The 20,783-nt window shown below is 49.6% G+C and overlaps 1 long non-coding RNA gene across 1 annotated transcript; it reads left to right on the top strand.

Moving 5' to 3' along the window:
• The first annotated feature begins 12 nt into the window (after positions 1-12).
• LOC114814337 lies at positions 13-17,893 on the top strand. Its single transcript, XR_003762127.1, has 3 exons — positions 13-83; positions 5,891-6,065; positions 17,747-17,893. It is a non-coding gene; the product is annotated as an uncharacterized LOC114814337 (long non-coding RNA).
• Positions 17,894-20,783: the final 2,890 nt, after the last annotated feature.

Raw genomic sequence — 20,783 nt, forward strand, 5'->3', positions numbered from 1 at the left:
TTCCCCCCCACCCCCTCCCTCGCCGCTGGCCCTCTCCCGCTCCGGCTGCCTCGAATGCAGGAAATGCGCAAAAAGACGTCAGGGTGAGTGTGTGTGTGTGTGAGAGAGAGTGTGGCAGGGTGTCTGTGACCGTCTCCGCATCGGGAAGGAGAAAGTTTTGCCTGTTGGGGGAGCAGTAGGAGGGAAGGGACCGGGAGGCGGAGGGAAAGTCATTCCCGGCGGGGGGGAGGGGGGTTTAATTCCCCAGCCGGTTTGGAATTCCTCGGTTAGAGCATCTGCACCGGGGGGGGGGGGAAGTGGGAGCCCCGCGAGGGACAACCTGGTGACCCTGGGCGAGTCACTTCACTGGGCCTCAGTTAGCGCATCTGCAAAATGGGGCTGGAAAGTGGGAGCCCCGCGAGGGACAAACTGGTGACCCCGGGCGAGTCACTTCTTCACTTCTCTGGTCCTCAGGTAGCGCATCTGCACAGTGGGGATGGAAAGTGGGAGCCCCGCGAGGGACACACTGGTTACCCTGGGCGAGTCACTTCACTTCTCTGGGCCTCAGGTAGCGCATCTGCAAAATGGGGATGGAAAGTGGGAGCCCTATGAGGGACCACCTGGTTACCCCGGGCGAGTCACGTCACTTCTCCTGGGCCTCAGTTAGCGCATCTGCACCATGGGGATGGAAAGTGGGAGCCCCGCGAGGGACGACCTGGTGACCCCGGGCGAGTCACGTCACTTCTCCTGGGCCTCAGGTAGCGCATCTGCACCATGGGGATGGAAAGTGGGAGCCCCGCGAGGGACGACCTGGTTACCCTGGGCGAGTCACTTCTTCACTTCTCTGGGCCTCAGCTAGCGGATCTGCAAAATGGGGATGGAAAGTGGGAGCCCCGCGAGGGACGACGTGGTTACCCTGGGCGAGTCACTTCTCTGGGCCTCAGTTAGCGCATCTGCAAAATGGGGATGGAAAGTGGGAGCCCCGCGAGGGACGACGTGGTTACCCTGGGCGAGTCGCTTCTCTGGGCCTCAGTTAGCGCATCTGCAAAATGGGGATGGAAAGCGGGAGCCCCACGAGGGACAAACTGATTACCCTGGGCAAATCACTTCACTTCTCTGGCCCTCAGTTCCCTCACCTGTAAAATGGGGACGAGGCCTGTGAGCCCCACGTGGGACAACCCGCTGACCTCGTATCCACCCCAGCCCTTAGAACAGTGCTGAGCACCTAGTAAGCGCTCCACGAATACCATCATCGTTACTATTCTTCCCCGGGCCTCAGTTAGCGCATCTGCACCATGGGGATGGAAAGTGGGAGCCCCACGTGGGCCAACCTGGTTACCCTGGGCGAGTATCCGTTGCCGCACTGTATATTCCAAGCGCTTAGTACAGTGTTCTGCACCTAGTAAGCGCTCAATAAATACTATTGAATGAATGAATGAGTCACTTCCCTTCCCCGGGCCTCAGTTCCCTCATCTGTAAAAATGGGGATGAAGCCAGTGAGCCCTAAGCGGGCCCACCTGATGACTTTGTATCCACCCCAGCGCTTAGCACAGTCCTGGGCACAGAGTAAGCGCTTCCCAAATACCGACAGTATGATTATTATCATCCCAGCGTTTAGAACAGCGCTTGGCTTAACAAATACCATTATTATTATTATTATGTGGATGCACACGGGGCAGCAACGCCTCGGGCTGCACTGACAGCGCCCACGGTGGGGGGGGGGGGGAGGTCCCCGGCTGCACGACCTGCGCATGCGCACGGGTGGAAGAAGGGAGGGGGTCGGGGGGGGGCGTGTGCGCGCATGCGCGGGAGGAGCCGCCGCCGTGACCTTTCAACTCTAGGGAAGGCGGCTGGGCTCCTGAGTCACGTGGGCCTGGGGCTCCAGGCTTCCTATTCCCAACTTCCAGGGAAGGAAGGGTTGGGAGGGAAAGCCAAAGGAAGACTCAGCTGACCTGGGAGGGGTGGGAAGGACCGACTTTTTTTTATTATTATTATTATTTATTAGGGTGTGTGTTAAGCCCTTACTATGTGCCAGGCACCCTGGACTCATCATCATCATCACGGTATATAATAATAATAATGTTGGTATTTGTTAAGCACTTACTATGTGCCGAGCACTGTTCTAAGCGCTGGGGTAGACACAGGGGAATCAGGTCGTCCCACGTGGGGCTCACGGTCTTCATCCCCATTTTACAGATGAGGGAACTGAGGCACCGAGAAGTGAAGTGACTTGCCCAAAGTCACACAGCTGACAAGTGGTAGAGCCGGGGTTCGAACCCATGACCTCTGACTCCAAAGCCCGTGCTCTTTCCAGTGAGCCACGCTGCTTCTCTGTTAAGGTATATGTTAAGCGCCTACTATATGCCAGGCAGTGGGCCAATATAATCATCATCACCGTATTTGTTAAGCGCTTACTATGTGCCAGGCCCTGGACTAATAATCATCATCACGGTGTTTGTTGAGCGCGTACTGTGTGCCAGGCCCTGGACTAATCATCATCATCATCATCATCACGGTGTTTGTTAAGCGCTTACTATGTGCCAGGCACCCTGGACTAATAATCATCATCATCACGGTATATGTTAAGCGCTTACTATATGCCAGGCGGTGGGCCAATATAATCATCATCACAGTATTTGTTAAGCGCTTACTAATGATGATAATGATGATGGTATTTGTTAAGTGCTTACTATGTGCAGAGCACTGTTCTAAGCGCTGGGGTAGACACAGGGGAATCAGGTGCTATTACTATGCATATGAATTACTATGTGCCAGGCACTGGACTAATAATCATCATCACGGTGTTTGTTAAGCACGTACTATGTGCCAGGCCCTGGACTAATAATCATCATCATCATCATCATCATCATCATCACGGTGTTTGTTAAGCGCTTACTATGTGCCAGGCCCTGGACTAATCATCATTATCACGGCGTTTGTTAAGCTCTTACTATGTGCCAGGCACTGGACTAATCATCATCATCATCATCACAGTGTTTGTTAAGCGCTTACTATGTGCCAGGCACTGGACTTATCATCATCGTCATCACGATGTTTGTTAAGCGCTTACTATGTGCCAGGCACTGGACTAATAATCATCATCATCATCACGGTGTTTGTTAAGCGCTTACTATGTGCCAGGCACTGGACTAATCAGCATCAGCATCATGGTATTTGATAAGCATGTACTATTCAATAGTATTTATTGAACGCTTACTATGTGCAGAGCACTGTACTAAGCGCTTGAAACGTACAAATCGGTAACAGATAGAGACAGTCCCTGCCCTCTGACGGGCTTATTTGCCAGGCACTGGACTAATCATCATCATCATCATGGTATTTGATAAGTACTTACTATGTGCCAGGCCCTGGACTAATCATCATCATCACAGTAATAATAATAATGATAATGTTGGTATTGGTTAAGCACTTACTATGTGCAGAGCACTGTTCTAAGCGCTGGGGGAGATACAGGGTCATCCGGTTGTCCCACGTGAGGCTCACGGTTAATCCCCATTTTACAGATGAGGTCACTGAGGCACAGAGAAGTGAAGTGACTTGCCCACAGTCACACAGCTGACAAATGGCAGAGCCGAGATTCGAACCCGTGATCTCTGACTCCCAAGCCCGGGCTCTTTCCACTGAGCCATGCTTCTTCTCTTTGTTAAGTGCTTACTATGTGCCAGGCCCTGGGCTAATCATCATCATCATCATCGTGGCATTTGTTAAGGTCTTTCTGTGTGCCAGGCCCTGGACTAATCATCATCATCATCATCATCATGGTATTTGTTAAGCACTTACTATGTGCCGGACACTGGACCAATAGTAATCATCATCACGGTATTAGTTAAGCGCTTAGTATGTGCCAGGCCCTGGACTAATAATAATCATCATCATGGTAGTTGTTAATAATAGTAATTATTATAATAATGGTGGTATCTGTTAAGCGCTTACTATGTGCTAGGTACTGTGCTAAGCCCTGAGGTGGATCCAAGCAAATCAGGTCTCTGTCCACCGTCTCAATCCCCATTTTTTCAGATGAGGTGACTGCGGCAACAGAGAAGTAAAGCGACTTGCCCTAGGTCACCCAGCGGACACGTGGCAGAGCCGGGATTAGAACCCATGACCTTCTGCCTGCCGGGCCCGTGAATTTCATGCGCATTTTACAGATGAGGAAAGTGAGGCCCAGAAAATGTAGGTAACTTGCCCGAGGACATCCGGCCGGCAATCGGCGGCCTTAATTCTTGTAGCCCACATAAGCCACCAGACTGAGCGTGGAACTGAGGGCTCTGGGTAATTTAATCAGCGTAAACAGTCAACTAGAGTCTATCACACCCACCCTTCACACTCCTGTTTATCTGCTGTGCACACCCCATTACTAAAACACTCCACCTCTTCCTTTCGTCGGTAAAATATCAGATTGTCTCTGTCTCCCCTCCTAGACTGTGAAAATTCATCTCAGGTAGGGTGCGGGTCTCCTAACTCCACTGCTCTCTCCCGAGCACTTAGGACAACACTCAGCGCACGGTAGGTGCTCACTAAACGCGATCGATTGATTAATCGATTGATCCAGCAAGCTCTCTCCCAGATCAGCATTCCACAGGAATTATCGGACCGTTTGCCTTGGCCCTCTGCCTCCCTCGTCTGTGTGGTAGACACGTCTTAAGCGAAGCCGTAGCCATAGGTTGATTCTTTCAGGTTGAAAATGTGGCTGAATCACCAAGGTTTTCCAGCAGATTTTTAGAAGCACTGTGGAAAGAGGCCGGGCCTGAGAGTCAGAGCACCTGGGGCACGTAGTAAGCGCTTAACAAATGCCATCATCATCATTATTATTATTAATTCCGGCTCCACCACCTTTTTTTTTAATGGTGTTCGTTAGAATGGGGAATAAGACTGTGAACCTCATGTGGGACGTGGACTGTGTCCAACCTGATGATCTTGTATCTACCCCAGCGTTTAGTCCAGTGCCGGTCACCCACTAAGCGCTTTACAAATGCCATTAAAAGAAACCAACCCCAATCGAAAAAACCAAACAAAGCTCAGGCTGGCTCCTGTCAGACAAAACCACACCCGAGTTTGTTCATTTCTCTCAGATGGCTGCAGGCTGGTCTTTGGGCCCATTTAGCTTTTGAAAGGGCGTCTGGGGACAAATGATGCTTTTCACCCCACAGATCAGGAAATGGCAAGTCGCAGCTCCAGGGACACTTGAGGTGGGTGTCTGTTGCAGCCAGTTTTCGCTGAAGCGCAGCTCGTCGCGGCACACCGACCTCATCTCTAGGCTGAGGTCCCTGGGTGGGTGGGTGTTGGCGGGGGGGGGGGGGGGGGCGGGAGGTCACGCCATCAAGCAGGTGTCAAACCTGTGGAGGGGGATGTGGTGAACGGCTGGATCTCTCGCTCAGCGAGTGTCATCCTCTTCCCTCCCCTTCCCCCTCCGGGCCCGCATCCGAAATACGGCGCGCTAAATGGATCCAAATGGATCCATCACCTCGGGAATTCACTATTCTTCAAGCTGCTCACTTACCAAGCTGCAGGAGGCAGACGTCATTTCCTTCCATCCTGGCTAAGGTCACAGGAAGAAATCATTTATGAGACTTTTATAGATGCAAACAATCCAGTTGCGGGACTCTCCGCCTAGTGTGAATGACACCACTAACTCAGAGCTCACAGTTTCATTCCCCCTTCACTTTCAGTGTTTTGTTGATTTTCTTTTTCTGTCCTTCAATTAAATACCAAGATTTGGCAGAGCAAACGGTTAATTATTGCTCCAAATGGCGCAGCTTGAGTGTTTAAAAGGGAAAGAAAACTAGAGGTCCAGTTCACGGGCAGTACGGCTATTTCCACTCCCTTATAACTTCTTTATTTCCAAACAGATCTCTTTTTTCTTTCTTTCTTTCTTTTTTTTTCCCCCCAGACTTGGCAGAGTAGAAACATGCATTCCTCCTTGGAGACTTTGGAGAGGCCAAGTTTGAGCTTTGGAAACAAAACCATTTCTGAATCGAGTGAAAGAAAAAAAAAAAAGCTCAAACTTAACTTGAAAAAGTTCATAAGCAGCTGAACAGTTTTACTTCAGATTCCTGAAAGGAATGGTAAGATCCAGACCAACAGCTCTTTCCTTTGAGGCCGAGAATCAGAAACATTTAAGCGAAAAAAGTATTTCCTTCCCCATTCTCTCCCACCCGAAAGCGCTGAGCAACTGCAGCTAATGAAATGATTATAATCATAAGAACATTGCATTGCTCTCACTTGCTTCCGTACGGGTTTGTTTGCACTCAACTTCTCGCCTTAGAAATTTAGAAAGAAAACACCTCCTGAACTCTCATTTTTCTTCAGCTTCTGGGTCCGCGGCGGGAAAGAGGGGGTGGCGGTCTTTTCCTCTAAATGCCAGAACCCTGAATTTTAAGAATAGGAGGAAATGTTCTAGGTCTTGGGTCTCCTGCGTCGTCCGGGGACGTGAATTCTCAGTCTCTCTGCCCTACGCCTAGCCAGGAAAGAAAAAATAAAAATCTGGATTAAAAGAAAGCGTTCCGGGTCTGAGACACCCCCTCCCCGACCCGGGCACGGCACTTTCGTTTAAAATCTGCCCTGCTCGGAGATGAAAAGGGCACGTATCTCGTAGTCCGTATTTCCTGCCTGAAGGCCCAGCTTTGACTTAGATGCTTCTCCTTGTTACTCTGGTTATGCGGGCCGTTATCATTTACATAATGCAATGAACTATTGAAGGGGGCTATGTAGTCGATGCCTGTCACCGTCTACATCAATCAATCAGTTGTATGTATAGAGCGCTTAGTGAGCGCAGAGCTGCTGAGTGCAGAGTAATAATAATAAATGATAGTATTTAAGTGTTCACCCAATGTTCTAAGCACTGAGGGGGTTACAGGGTAATCAGGTTGTCCCACCGTCTTAATCTTCATTTTACAGATGAGGTAACTGAGGCACAGAGCAGTGAAGTGGCTTGCTCAAAATCACCCAGCTGACAAGTGGCAGAGCCGGGATTCGAACCCATGACCTCCGACTCCCAAGCCCGGGCTCTTTCCACTGAGCCACTTCTCTCTAAGCTCCTGGTCGGCAGGGGATGGAACTCGGGCTTCCCTGTTTGCTCAATAACTTCCATTATTACTGGAGCCTCCATTAGCAAGCCTAGCAGTAGTTCGCGCCACCCCGTTCTCCCGCCTACTTAGACTTTGAGCCCCACGTGGGACAGGGACCGAGTCCGACCTGACAATCCTTTATCTACCCCAGCGCTCAGAACAGTGCTTGAAACATAGTAGGGGCTTAACAAATATTATAACAAATGTAGTAAGGAGAATGGTTATAAATGACCTTAACACGGGAAGCAACATGGCGTCGTGGATAGAGCCCCGGGCCTGGGAGTCAGGAGGTCACGGGTTCTAATCCCGGCCCCGCCACTCGTCTGCTGGGTGACATTGAGCGAGTCACTTCACTTCTCTGGGCCTCGATCGCCTCATCTGGAAAATGGGGATTGAGACTGGGAGCCCCACCTGGGACAGGGACTGTGTCCGACCCAATTTGCTTGTAGCCACCCCAGCGCTTAGTACAGTGCCTAATTAAGCACTTCAACACCATAATTATTATTATTATCCCAGAAACCCGAGGAATAATCTGTGGGTGTTACTCTTTGGAAGGAAGGTCAGTCATTCAGTCAGTCAGTTGAGAAAAGCAGCATGGCTTAGCAGGAAGAGCCCGGGCTTGGAAATCAGAGGTCGTGGGGTCTAATCTCGACTCTGCCACTTGTCAGCTGTGTGACTTTGGGCAAGGCACTTCACTTCTCTGGGCCTCAGTGACCTCATCTGGAAAATGGGGATTAAAACTGTGAGCCCCATATGAGACAACCTGGTCACCTTGTATCCCCCCAGCGCTTAGAACAGTGCTTTGCACATGTAAGCGCTTAACAAATACCAGCATCATTATTATTGTTATTATTATTATCTTGCATCTACCCCGGCGCTTAGAGCAGCGCTTGACACATAGTAAGTGCTTAACGAACGCCTCGATTGTATTTATTTTTAAATGACAGGTTGGGAGGGGGGTGCAATTTGGGTTTTTATTGATAACATATTGGCCCTGCTCTACAGCATTTTCCGGCTGATGTGTTTGTCAGCGCCTCCTGAATGGCCTGCTGTCAACTGTACATTCCAAGCGCTTAGTACAGTGCTCTGCACATAGTAAACACTCAATAAATACGACCGAATGAATGAATTACTGGACACCTCTGCAGACTAGAAGGAAGGAGTAGACCGAGGGGCAGTCGTGTAGGGAGGGGGTCACAAGTCTCAATGACAATCTGAGGTCACCGAGGCCCAGTGAAGTGACTCGCCCAAAGTCACACAGCTGACAAGCGGAGGAGCCGGGATTAGAATTTATGACCTCTGACTCCCCAGCCCGGGCTCTTTCCACTGGGCTACATTGAGAGAGGAGATGGAGAAGGAGATGGAGATGAGAAGCAGCGTGGCTCAGTGGAAGGAGCACGGGCTTTGGAGTCAGGGCTCATGAGTTCGAATCCCAGCTCTGCCACTTGTCGGCTGTGTGACTGTGGGCGAGTCACTTAACTTCTCTGTGCCTCAGTTCCCTCATCTGTAAAATGGGGATGAAGACTGTGAGCCCCACGTGGGACGACCTGATTCCCCTGTGTCTACCCCAGCGCTTAGAACAGTGCTCGGCACATAGTAAGCGCTTAACAAATACCAACATTATTAGAAGGGGGAAGAGGAAGATGGGGGAGAAGGAGGAGGAGGAAGATGAGGAGGAGGACGATGGGGAGAAGGAGGAGGAGGAAGATGGGGAGAAGGAGGAGGAGGGAAAGGAGGAGGAGGAGGGAAAGGAGGAGGAGGAGGAGAAGGGGAATAAAAAGAGAAGGAGGAAGAGAAGTTCATTCATTCAGTCAGTCAGTCAGTCAGTCGTATTAATTGACAATTTGAGGTGAGGCCCGGCCTCTAAAAGAGGCCATCCCCAACCGGAGGTGGGGAATCCGTCCCCAGTTCTCGCCTGTCCCGCCGTTGACCCCCGGCCCACGTCCTCCCGCGGTCCCGGAACGCCCTCCCTCCTCACCTCCGCCAAACTCACTCTCTTCCCCTCTTCAAAGCCCTACTGAGAGCTCACCTCCTCCAAGAGGCCTTCCCAGACTCAGCTTCCCCTTTTCCCTCTGCTCCCCCTTCACCTCCCCTCAGCTAAGCCCCCTTTCTCCCCTTTCCCTCTGCTCCTCCCCCTCTCCCTTCCCATTTGTCCATTCCAAGCGCTTAGTACAGTGCTTTGCACCTAGTAAAAGTTCAATAAATACGAATGAATGAATGAATGAATGGATGGATGGATGAATGAATGAAGACCGCCCCGCCCCCTCCCCCGGGCGGGCTCCGCGGCCCCACAGCTCCCTCTGCTGGACGGAGGGAGAGCTGCAGGCGGCTCTTGTATGCGCCTGATGGACGGAAGCAGCGTGGCTCAGTGGCAAGAGCCCGGGCTGGGGAGTCAGAGGTCATGGGTTCGAATCCCTCTTCTGCCCCTCGTCAGCTGGGTGACTGTGGGCAAGTCCCTTCCCTTCTCTGTGCCTCAGTTCCCTCATCTGTCAAATGGGGATGAAGCCCGGGAGCCCCACGTGGGACAACCTGATGACCCCGTATCTCCCCCAGAGCTTAGAACAGTGCCCTGCACATAGTAAGCGCTGAACAAACACCAAAATTATTATTATTATCTGTTCCTCCACAGGAGGTTTGGCCCCAGAGGCCCTCTCGGCTCTCATTCTGGAAACGCTACTGCTGGGTGAGGCCGGGAGGTCTGGAAGAGGCCCTCAGCTCTGGTTCATACCGGGCTCACTCCATTTATCAACTCTCCCCTCCAGAGCTGGCAAGCGAGCGCTCGGCCTGGGAAGTTTGTGATGGCGGGGCAGGACTCGGAACCCAACTGAGCGGGGGCCGGAGGACTGGCTGGGATCCACTCTTCCAAACACACGGACTGGTTTTCCCCTGCCGGGGGATGCGACATGTGAAACGTTTGATTCTCTACCTGGCCTGACTCCAGATTTCTCTGCTCCCACCCTGGTCCCAAAGGGCTGACCGCGGAGGGAGGAGGGAGAAAAAAAGAAGCAATCAGGTTGTACCTCCTCCTGGTGCCATCTGGAAGGTTCTTTCTTTCTCTTAGCCAGGCCTCGCTCTGCCCCCACAAACCAGGAGGTTTTTCTGAGGAAAAGGAGTCTCGGGAGAGCGGCTCCTCTTTAGAACACCCCCCATCTTCCCTCTGACTTTCCCATCGCTGTAGACGGCACCAGCGTCCTTCCCGTCTCACAAGCCCAGAACCTTGACGGGATCCTTGACTCCTCTCTCTCGTTCCACCCACGGATTCAATCCATCACTAAATCCTGTCAGTTTCACCTTCACAACGTTGCTAAAACGCACCCTCTCCTCACCGGCCAAACCACTACCATGAAAATGCAGTGGCCGGATTAGAACCCAGGACCTCTGATTCTCGGGCCCACGCTCTTTCCCCTAGGCCACGTGCTTCCCTTTAAGGAGATGTATAAGATCAGGGCCATAGCTAGTCATCGTAGCTGACAGCATCTGACTACTTTATCCCTCCCTTCAGCTCTCATGAACATATGCAGTTATTTATTAATTTATTCATTCATTCATTTTTTATGTATTTATTTATCTGGACATTCAGTTCTCCGGCTGTTTCATCCTAATGTTTCTTTTTAATCCTTGTTCCTCTTCAGGTGTGCCTTGCTATAATCATGTTGGTATTTGCTAAGCGCTTACTACGTGCAGAGCACTGTTCTAAGCACTGGGGTAGGTACAGGGTGATCAGATTGTCCCACGTGGGGCTCACAATTTTAATCCCCATTTTACAGATGAGGTAACTGAGGCCCAGAAAAGTGAAGTGACTTGCCCACAGTCACACAGCTGACAAGTGGCAGAGCCGGGATTAGAACCCATGACCTCTGACTCCCAAGCCCGGCCTCTTTCCACTGAGGAAAGCTTCCTCTCTCAAGCTAAATGTAGTACCTACAGCTAAGTGCCTCTGATCGATCGAATGATTGGCTGTCACCAAGTCCTGTCAGTTCAACCTTCGCAATAGCCCTAAAATCCACAATTTCCTCTCCATCCGGACGGCTACCACTTGTCCAAGGACTTATCTTTTCCCGCCTTGACTCGACCTCCTCGCTGACCTCCCTGCCTCCTGTCTCTCCCCACTCTGGTGCCTACTCCGCTCTCCAGCCTGGATCCTTTCTCTACAAAACCGTTCCGTCCACATCTCCCCGCTCCTCGAGAACCTCCAGTGGTTGCCCGGCCACCTCTGCATCAAACAGAAACTCCTTTCCATTGATTTTTAAAATACTCATTCACCCGGCCCCCTCCTACCTTAAGTCACTATTCTTTTACTACAACCCCGTCCTCACACTCGGCTCCTCGACTACCAACCTTCTCAGGGCACCGCAATCTCATCTCTCTCGCCTCCGACCTCTTGCACGTGTCCTGCCTCCGGCCCGGGACAGCCTTCCTCTTTATATCTGTCGAATATATTGAACGCACACCTCCTCCAAGAGGCTTTCCCCGACTAAGCCCTCATTTCCTCTTCTCCCACTCCGTTCCGTGTCGCCCTTATTCTTAGATTTGCACCCCTCTATTCACCCCTCCCTCAGCCCCACAGCGCTTACGTACGCGTCCGTAATTTATTCATTTCTATTAATGTCTGTCTCTCCTGCTCTTTGTGGGCAGGGAAGGTCTCTTCCAACTCTCTTATAGTGTACTCTCCCAAGGGCTTAGTGGAGTGCTCTGCACATGGTTAGGGCTCAATAAATACCGTTGTTCGATCGACTGGCTGACTCAAGTGCCGAGGTGTATGGAAGGAGAGGGAAAGACTGCACTTTTTTTGGCCTCGTTTCTTTTGCAAATGCAAATATCAGTTTGACATAAAAGAAAAAGAGGAAAGAGACACTTAAGCCACACTGAAGATGAAGTCTGAGCCAAAGTGCAGCTTTTAACATTCTTCTCGTGGGTGTTGGTGAGCCGGTGAACTCTAAGCTGTTGAACGGAAAGGGCCAGAGATTGAATCCCTGGCAGGGGCTCAGCGGGTGGGAGAGGCACAGTGTTCAGCAGAGGGAAAGCTCTTTTCGACAATTAGAAATGTGATTTAAAAAAAAAAATGATATTCATTAAGGGCTTACTCTGTGCCAGGCAGTGTACTAAGCTAGCTAATCAGGTCGGACACAGTCCCTGTCCCACATGGGGCTCACAGTCTTAATTCCCGTTATGCAGATGAAGTAACTGAGGTACAGAGAAAGGAAGTGACTTGCCCCAGGTCCCAGCAGACAAGTGGTGAAGCCGGGTTTAGCACCCAGGTCCTTCTGACTCCCAGGCCCGAGCTCTAACCTCTAAGGAAGGCTGCTTCTCTTCTGTGAAAACAAGAAAAGGAAATCCAGTAAAAACAGAGGGAAACTACAACTTGGGATGAAAAGCTTCCCCCTGGAATTGAAGGATAGTTTCTAGGTGTCCGATCTAACTGGGAGCTGAATCTTTCCACATTCCTCATTGGTGATAAGAAGATGGCGAAGCCACTGCAGAGGTAGCTTCAGGAAAAGCTTGCTGGGGCCCTGGTTTTTCAGAAGCAGATGTGGGGAGAGAGATGACTTTGCAAAAGGAAAATGGGACCAAGAACCATGCTATCTCTCATTTTCCTCGTGCAGTTCTGCTAAAGACAACTTGTAACTTGTTCACACTACCATTTTCAGAAAAGGCTTTCCCTTCCACAGAGAAAATGGTCTGTCTACACATTACTCATTCCTCAAACCTGACTTCTTACGTAATCGGAGATAGGCTGGCTTTCGGGTGGTGTTTTTGGAACTGAACTGGAGGCTGCGAAAGTAGGGAAACTGAGGATCCAGGCTGAGAGTTGGGACTATTGATCTGCATTTAGGTCGGCATTAGGGAAACCTGTCAGATGTGCTCACGTTTTTTTCATGCCTGTGTTCGATTTATAATGAGGCTAACAGCCTCCCTGTGAAACTGATGCCTGTTTCGGGTGGATCGCAATTCTCTTTTTTTGTAACGGTATCTGTTAAGCGCTTACTATGTGCCAGGCACTGGACTAAGTACTGGGATAGAGAGAAGACAGTTAGGTTGGACCCAGTCCAACCCGGTGTGAGCGCATGGAGCTCACAGATGAGGTAATTGAGGCCCAGAGAAGTGAAATGACTTGACCAGAGTCACAGAGAAGACAAGTGGCGGAACGGGATTAGAACCCAGGTCCTTCGGACTCCCAGGCCCGGGCTCTAACCACTAGGCACGCCTTCCCCTTTCCCCTCCCTTCAGCACTGTGGTCAAATATTACCCTGTTTATATTGTTAATGAGGTGTCCATCCCCTTGATTCTATTTATCGTGATTATGTTGTCTGGTTTTTGTCCATCTGTGTCCCCCGATTAGACTGTGAGCCCATCCATCATTGGGCAGGGTTTGTCTCTATCTGTTGCCAAATTGTCCATTCCAAGCGCTTAGTTCGGTGCTCTGCACATAGTAAGCGCTCAATAAATACTATTGAATGAATGAATGAATGCTTCTTTACCTTTGCAGGTCAAGTCAAGCTCACTCTTAAGCATGCAAATAAGGGAAGGAGTGTGTAAATAAGTAATAAGGGTGTGTTTGCGTGTAAGTGTGTATACTCAACTTTTATTACTCGTTTATTCTCTAATGCACACATATATACACACTGACACACCCAGAGAGACTCCCACCCTTATTATTTATTCTCTAATGCTCACACACCCTCTAGACTGCCAGCTTGCTGTGGGCAGGGAGTGTGTCTGTTATATTGTTACAGTGTACTCTCCCAAATGTTCAGTACAGTCCCGTGCACACCGAAAGCGCTCAATAAACACGACTGACTGAGAAATTCCTAACTTTATTACTTGTTTATTCTCACACACACACTCGCCTGCCCTTATTACTTATTTATTCTCCTGAAGCCTTGCTTTTTATTCATCCCTCTGGGGTCAGGGACTGCTGTTTTGCCTAGAGGGTAGTTCAGATCTAATCCATCGCCCGTAGTCGAAATCTATCCAAGAGCGATTCGAATGCCAACATTTTTAGCTCTCTTCCGACTTCTCACCTGACTTTCGGGCCGTACTGCTTGAGCGAGTGTTTTAAAAATCAGACGTCTAGTTTGTCAGATGCTTTGATTTCGGCAAAGACTTGTTTCAGAAGGCACGGTAGGACCTAGCTCGTCTGATATCCATTTATTCAAAACAGTGAGTCATTTGAAGCAACAGCTACACTGCAGTTAGGTAGGTGGGCTATTGTTCTTCAATAAAAATATGGAATACTCCAACCCCGTTCATCTCAGACACCATTTTCCCCCCATCGCCCGTGTTTCAAAAGACAAGGTTTTACTCTGGTGTCGGCAGGCGAGTCAGCATCGTTTTCAGAAACCCCACTGTGGGCAGAAAGCTCTGCCTTCCATCCAGAGGAAAGGAAGACGTGATCCCTGCCTTCAAGGAGTTCATTCCACTAAGGAAAAAAGGACAAACTAAATAAATGCATCAAATCAAACGCGGATGGAACACAACATACGTACGAGTTAGGATGCATCCGTCCAACAGCTGTCCTTACTTATCATTTATGCGTATTCTTGACAGAGTCACTCATATTTATTGATGAATCTATCTATCATCTATTCATTCAATCGTATTTATTGAGTGCTCACTGTGGGCCGAACACTGAACTTGCGCTTGCCTGCCCTATTTCAGCAATCAGCAGCCATGGCGTTGTTTTGCGAAAGATCTGCAAAAGATCTGTGTCTAGCTGTCCGTTTCCCCCCACCAGGCTGATGGATTGGGAAGGTGCTCAGTAAATGTGGTTGATTGATTGAACTGATTTAGTCGTGCAGCCCCTTCACGGGGAAGAGCTTAGGACGGAGTGAAAAGATTTTATGCCATCCATGTTTCAATATCTGTTCTATCTGTCCCAAAGTAGGAGGGACCTGATGAGTTTATATTTACAGTGCTTGGCACAGAGTAAGTGCTTTACAAACACCCCAGGTACTATTAATTATTAAGTGCTGAAGGGATTGCCGAGCGGTGTAATAATAATAATAACTGTGGTGTTTGTTAAGCACTTTGACATTTCTAAGAGCGTCTCTGTTCCATCCATCATCACTTGCGGCCCTCCTCTCAAGGTGACCGGGGTAGATACGCGATCATCAGGTCGTACAGTCAAGGTCAGAGGGACATCGGGTGTCGAATACCCATTTTGCAGATGAGGGAACTGAGGCACGAAGCAGTCAAGTGACTTGTGCAAAGCCACACGGCAGTCAAGTGAGGGAGCCGGGATTAGAACCCGGGTCCTCGGACTCCCCGGCCCACGCACTTTCCACTAGGCCACGCTCCTTCCTGGTGTGTGCTAGTGTTGACTTGGCTGGAAGACCACACCCAGTGGATTTGCTCTTTTCCACCGTGGCCTCAAAACACCCCCTTCGTGACTCAGGGAAAGACTGCTATCGTAGCAGGGGCGAGGGGGGGCGGGAGGGCACAATCAACCTTAGAAAGAGAGCTTCCTCTCCATTTTTATCCACGCAAGCCACCCCTCTGGTGGGTCACAGACGCTGAAGCTCCAGTCACCTTGAGAGGAGGGCAGCAAGCGATGATGGATGGACAGAGATGCTCTTTGAAATGTTCGGTGGGTCGGTTAGCCAGTCCAAGTGCCTGGAAAAACTCACCCACCAAGTTCTGGCCGGGCGGCTCGCGGGGTTTGGGGCTGGAGAGAGTAGAGAGCGTGAAAGATGGAGGTGGGGCTGGGGGCAGGGGGAGGAGGCAGCGGCTCCTGAGGCCGGCGTTCCAGCTCCATCGCCTTCCTGGCAGCTGAAAGTCCGTGGCTGGCGGCCCGGAGAGGAAAACCTTTTGCCCAGAATGTTCCTCTCCAGTGATGAGCAGGCCACCTCTCTGATTTACCGACTCGGATTCGGAGGCCCGAGGCTGTTTATATAAGAAGGAAATACCAGCTCTCTAAATGTCTTTGAGCTTAAACAGAGATCATCAAGGGCACGGGGAGTTAAGTTATCCATCAGAAACATTTTTCTCTACCCGCTTTAGATTTTTTGGCCTATTTTAGTAAGTTGAATGATGGGTCCAAGCTAGCGATGGCTACGAGACGATTTCGAACCGACGTACAGCGTCGGGTTTAGCGGGGCGCCGAGGACTCCGTTGACGTTTTTCCAGATGGCCTAGGTCAGAAGCGTGGCCTAGTGGAAAGAGACCGGGCCTGAGAGTCAGAGGACCCGGGTTCCAATTCCGACTCGGCCACTTGTCTGCTGCTTGAACTCTGGGCAAGTCACTTCCCTTCTCTGTGCCTCGATTTCCTCATCTGTAAAATGGGGATTCGGTACCTGTCGTGTGAGCCCCATGTGGGACAGGGACTGTAAGCTGGCTGTGGACAGGGAATGTGTCTGTTTATTGTTATAGTGTACTCTCCCAAGCTCTTAGTACAGTGTTCTGCACACCGTAAGCGCTCAGTAAGTACAACTCAACTGAATGAATAAATGAATGCCCGTGTCTGGCAGCGCTCGGCTCATTGTGAGCGTTTAATAAAGACGGTTATTAAATCCCTGGAAAGGTTTGACTACTGCATTCTGAATGGTGCCGTTAATTCTAAGGAGTGGCTTAATTAGGAACCAAGTGGGGGCTTGATTTAGCAAGCGTTTCTCACAGAAAAGCAGCAGTGGGTCAAAAAGTGAAGAGTAATTTTGGGAAGAGGGAATGCTGCCTTTCAAGAAGCAGCATGGTACAGTGGATAGAGCACAGGCCTGGCCTGCCATGGGTTCTAATCTTGACTCTGCTGCTTGTCTGCTGTGTGAACTTGGGCAAGTCGCCTCACTTCTCTGGGGTTTGAGACCGTGAGCCCCACGAGGGACAGGGATTGGGTCCAACCCGATTTCCTTGTATCCACCCCAGCGCTCACCTCGAGGGTGCTTAACAAATGCCACAGTCATTATTCGAACTGCCATTCTGTAGATTTCCACGAACTGTTTGAGCCACGCTCTCACTTTCCCGGGCCCTGTCTGTGAAATCAGCCTTCTCTCTCACAGCTCGGCCCGTCATCCCCATCCTCCCAGCTCTCCGCAGGCTGCCGGGGTCACCTCATCATCAAATCCAAACTCTCCTCCCATGCCTTAAGGCTTTCCATTGACCCCGACTGATACACCAGATGTGCCAAGCCCTCAGATATGGCTACTGGCCAAAACCACGGCGGGCCCCGAGCTTCGCGTGGCCGCTGTTGATCCCTCAGACTTCCCCTGTCTTCGAAGCCTCGTTAAAATCACATCTCCTCCAAAAGGCCTTCCTCAACTAAGTCGTCATTGACTTCACTCTCACTCCCTTCTGGGTCGCCCTTGCGCCTAGATTCGCACCCCGTAAGCACTGGGTATCCCCCCCACCCTCAGCCCCACAGCTCTTATGTAGATATCCGTAATTAATTAAAAATCTGTCTCCCCTCTAGACCGTAAGCGCCTCATGGGCAGGAAACACGTCTCCGAATTCTGCTGCATTGTCCTCTCCCAAGCGCTTAGTACGGTGCTCTGCACAAAGTAAGACTCAGTAAATACCACTGATTAATTGACGTGTCAGGTAGAAAGAGAAAGGTGCTTCCCGTTGATGGTACGGTCCAGGGATCGTGTCGGACTCTCCCAAGCGCTTGGTACAGTGCCCTGCACACGGTAAGCGCTCAATAAATACCACCGATTGAAAGATTGATTTCTTTTGCCCTTCCTCTCCAGCCGTGGATCGATTTTCCCTGCCGACCCCCAGAAGAACGGATCGACTGATCGAACAGTCAGCCCAGCAGCGTGGTGGTGTGGTTAGAGCACGGACTTGGGAGTCAGAAGGTCGTGGGTTCTATTCCCGACCTGCCACTTGTCTGCTGTGTGACCTGGGGCAAGTCGCTTCACTTCCCGGTTACCTCGTCTGTAAAAGGGGGATTGAGACTCTGAACCCCACGCGGGACAGGAACTGTGTCCATCCCGATTTGCTTTTAATCCATCCCAGAGGACAGGCTTAGTACAGTGCCTGTCACACGGTAAGCGCTTCACAAATACCGTAATTATTATTATTATTAACCAACAGTCCCTTCTTAAATGAAGTTTCACTGAGAAGAGGTAGGCGAACAGATTTCTCGAAAGCTGTTTCTCTCGGAAGCATGAGAGCCAAAATCCTCCTGTCCCCAAGGATCTCCAGCAATTTAATTAATTCAGGAACCACACACAGAGCACCTCTCCTGTCTCTTTCCCACAAATGATTTACGCCTTGCCCATTGGTCAATCTTGCTTATGAAAATCCAGCAGGATTTAGCAGCCAGCTGTGAATTTATTTCACAATATATTGGAGGTGTTTAGGTGAGAATATCTGAATATTTGAGATTCTAAACTGGTCACAACAAGGAGCTGAGCGTTTTGGCCTAGCGGAAAGAGCCTGGGCCTGGGAGAGAGAGGACCTGAGTTTTAATCCCGGTGTTGCCACTTATCCGCTGTGTGCCCTCGGGCAAGTCGCTTCACTTCTCTGTGCCTCAGTTACTTCACCTGTAAAATGGGGATTAAGACCGTGAGGCCCGGGTGAGACATGGACTGTGTCCAGCCCGTTCATCTCGTGTCACCCATCACCACAAGTGAGGGGAAAAGGGATTCAGGGGAGCAAACCTTAACTCTTTTCAGGTTTCCACAATCCCTGGCTCTATTCATAACAACATCTATGTGCCGGGGAGGCTTTGCACAGCTTGAGTCAAGCCTGCAGGAGTCCCCGGGCCAAAACCCTAATATTTCCGAATCACTGTTTGGTCGTTTATTCTTTTGGAATAAAACCACCTCTGAAAAGATTCAGTCCAAATCCACTGAGAAAGGATCTTTATACAGGGAGGACCATCTCTATTCAAAGAAAAAAATCATTCTTAAAAAAAGTGGAACATACAACTTTAAATAAATGATTCGGGTCTGTTTTTCAATTAAGATGAATCCATCAATAGTATTTATTGTACTCTTACTTTCTGCAGAGCACTGTACTAAGCACTTGGGAGAGTATAATAGAATCAGTCAACCAATCAGTGGTATTTATTGAGCACTTTTTTAATGGCATTTGTTAAGCCCTTACTAGTTTCCTCGTATCTACCCCTGCACGTAGAACAGTGCTTGGCACATAGTAAGCGCTTAACAAATGCCATCATTATTATTACTGTTATGTATCCGGCACCGTACTAAGCACCCCAACGCTTAGTACAGAGCCTGGCACACAGCGAGCGCTTAAGAAATACCACAGTTATTATTATTGTTATTATTACAGGGCAGAGGTCACGTCGGTTAATGCAGTGCACGGTTGAAATGAGCGCTGGAGCGTATCTAAATTTATTACGCTTGCTTTAAAATAAAAAAAAATGAATCATTCAAATTCATTCCAACTTTGTTTTTCTTAGGAAGTTGTGGTTCCAGGAGTTTTGCACAGCTAACTTGTTAGCTGTGACCACATGTTGCAAGAATTTCTGATATGAAGCAGAAGCCCCAGTATAGTAATGACAGCCTCATAAGGTATTTCAGAGTAAACGTCTCCTAACTGTGTGGCTATTGGTTTAATTCCATTAAACCTGCCTCAGTGAAAATTTCCAGAAATGGCAGGCAAAGACAATGTCTTGTTTGGATTCAACAAGTGTCAATTCAGTACGTTAGAGGGGAGCGAACGGCTGAAATGGAGAGGAAATTTCGTGATGTCATTACCTCAGGAAATATACCGTAAACCATTTTCAGCGCGAGAAGGAGGGAAGGAGGAGATGCTCTCTGTGCCTCAGTTTAACTCATCTCTAAGATGGGGATTAAGACTGTGAGCCTGATTAGCTGGTATCTACCCCAGTGCTCAGTACTGTGCCTGGCACAGGGTAAGCGCTTAACAAATACCATTAAAAAAGGAGCGTATAGTAGAGCCGTAGAGCCAATTCTTTATTCAGGGATTATTCAGGGCCTGATTCTATAATATGAGTAGTAGCCCATGCCTTGGCTTTCTTCCTCCTCCTCCTTTTCTTCCTCCTCTTCCTATTCCTCCACCTCTTCTTCTTGTTCCTCCTTTTCCTTCTCTTCTTCCCCCTTCTTTTCCTCCTCTTTCGGGTCCTTTCTCCGGGCCTCCTTTGGGCCACGTCTGGGTACGCTAGGGAGATTAGGACCAGAGAGGAGATGAAACTTAAATATCAAACTGTATTCCAGTGGCTAACTGCTCTAATTTAGTAATCGGTAGGAGAGATTGAAAAGTGACTAAAGCGATGTTTTCTATTCAAAGTACATTTTAATTATCCATGCTCTCCCCGGCCTCCGATTAACACGAATGACTAGAGTCTTCGGGCCTGGCCCCGTGCCAAGGAGACGTTTTGGAGCAGTGCCATTCAGATGAAGACCTAGTGTTGAAAGAATGTGTCTGAGAGCCTGGAACACCTTCACCCCTACCACTCTGGCATAAAGGGAAATTCTTGAAACTATATGGAGAATTGTTTGGATAGGTGGCAGGGGGGAGGGGGGCGGTTCCGGAGTCACAGAACACAATTGACAAATGTTGTAATTTAGAGGGAGAGGAGGAGAGGTGTTTGGATGGAGAAGCAAAGGTGTTGACATTGGAAATGTTTCCCTGTCCTTGGCTGGCTAGTTCGCCTTTGGCCGCTTAATCCCAAATGACCCAGTGCTTGAGAGGACAATTTGGCCCTTTGTTGAAACGTTCCTAAAAGGGAACTCACTTTTTAAGGAAATTTAAGTGTTTTTCTTTCCCCTCCCATTCTAGAAGACTTCTAAT

Source organism: Ornithorhynchus anatinus, chromosome 9, assembly GCF_004115215.2.
Source record: "Ornithorhynchus anatinus isolate Pmale09 chromosome 9, mOrnAna1.pri.v4, whole genome shotgun sequence".
Lineage (NCBI taxonomy): Eukaryota > Metazoa > Chordata > Mammalia > Monotremata > Ornithorhynchidae > Ornithorhynchus > Ornithorhynchus anatinus.